The 1,709-nt window shown below is 40.0% G+C and overlaps 1 long non-coding RNA gene across 1 annotated transcript; it reads right to left on the bottom strand.

The window, feature by feature from the left end:
- Window positions 1-522: 522 nt before the first annotated feature.
- Window positions 523-1,709, bottom strand: LOC136500312 (uncharacterized). The gene is made up of 5 exons (XR_010770004.1): window positions 1,558-1,709; window positions 1,270-1,384; window positions 966-1,068; window positions 745-878; window positions 523-616 (listed from the first exon to the last, which is right to left on the bottom strand). It is a non-coding gene; the product is annotated as an uncharacterized lncRNA (long non-coding RNA).

Genomic DNA, 1,709 nt, shown 5'->3' with positions numbered 1-1,709 from the left:
TCGAAAAACCCGGTGCGGGCGGCGGGCCTGACACGTGTTGGGCCATTGCCGGGCTGTGTCTGACACGGGCTCCCGTTTCTGCCCCGTCATCCGTCGCCAAGGGATATTTGTATTCAATAGGTGAGTGCCCGTGCGTTGGAACAGGAGAACACTAATATATACATGGTGATATATTCAGCTGATGCTACACAAAATCAATTCAAACAAAAAAAATATTAAACTTTATGGAGATTCTTTTGTTGTATAGCACATACACGTGTGTATTTGTTCAAATAAAAACGTATCATCACTTGCCCGATTCTTGATATCATAGTAACTGTACAAGAACCCAATGAACACTCTAAACATGTTCTGCTGCATCAAACCAAACATTGCTCGTCTAATAATTGTTACCTAAAAAGAGTATACAACAAATAATATTACATGTATTCTAAGATGACTTGCAATTACAATTAAATATAACTACTGGTTATGATATACTAATAATCTCTTCTATAACTGGAGAGAAACTTCATCCATGATTAGCTAGTCATCCAGAAAATTGGAATAAGAAACTTTTTCTTCGATACCCGCATTGTCATCCAGAAACTGTAACATCATGTGTCTTTTTGCTCGACTGCAAGTAACAAAACAAATTGCTTTAAACCTAGCCAAACTGTTATGAATAAACACAAGTCAAAAACCATGTTTGGAACTGAAGTAAACTCAGTGTAAAAAAATTGGACAGGCTGAGATGACACATACATCGGCTCTGTGCTGCTGGACACCGTGCCAATATGGTTGGTAGTTAGTGGCTCTCAGGAGCAGTTGGATAGGATGCCATAATCCACAGTTCAATCTTATCAAAATCCTAGCAAAACCGTATCCTACAAGTGTACCTGACATGTGCATAATGCATGAAAATAGAAGATCTTAAATAGACAAAATCAATCACAAGATCAAAAAAATTGGTGGAGTTCCCATACCTTGAATTGCGTAATAGATGCTCCTGGATGGCAGGATCGAGGCCACCTCCTGGATAATATGGGCTCTTGCATTGCATCACTTGCACATGGTGTTTTGCATCAGCTGTAGAAATAGTGACCATTTACCATTATAATCATATAATTAATACTTTCAGTAAGTGTGAAATCCTGATTTTTTATCTAGAGTTGTATTAAGTGCGAAATGTGTGTAGACACATTGGTTGACACAAAAGATTTAGTAGTGCATCTCAAGCAAAAAGAAGGTAATTTAGCCACAAGAGCTTTCATTTGAGTACACGTGCACCTGTAGTTCTGCATCAAGCCTTACACTTGCTGTTGATGTTGATCTCCATGACAGACAGAGAGTTATATATGCGCAGATGTTCTTCACATCACCAACAAGCAACAAGCATGTTGACCTGCGGCATTGCCAAGGAACCAAATCACCAGTGGAAAGCTAAAGGCATTTCCTGCTACTGCTACTGCTACTGCTAGATATGGTCTGCTTGCAGTCAACTTGATTGTCAGCAGGTTGATATGACAATTCAACGAAAGATACTTAGGCTCGTGAACAGTTAGAAACCAGACTCACTTCCGCTAATCAACCCTGATGCGATTGCAGATCTCCGAGCACTCTAATAGAGTAGGCGCATGAACAACAAACGGTTGAATTTCAACTCACTTTTGTCATAATTAGAAAGGGAGAGCTACAGGTACCCAGCTGCTACCATCCGCCCTGCCCTT

Source organism: Miscanthus floridulus, chromosome 13, assembly GCF_019320115.1.
Source record: "Miscanthus floridulus cultivar M001 chromosome 13, ASM1932011v1, whole genome shotgun sequence".
NCBI lineage: Eukaryota > Viridiplantae > Streptophyta > Magnoliopsida > Poales > Poaceae > Miscanthus > Miscanthus floridulus.
Note: the sequence above shows the minus strand (reverse complement) of the source record. Positions and strands in the feature narration are given on the sequence as shown.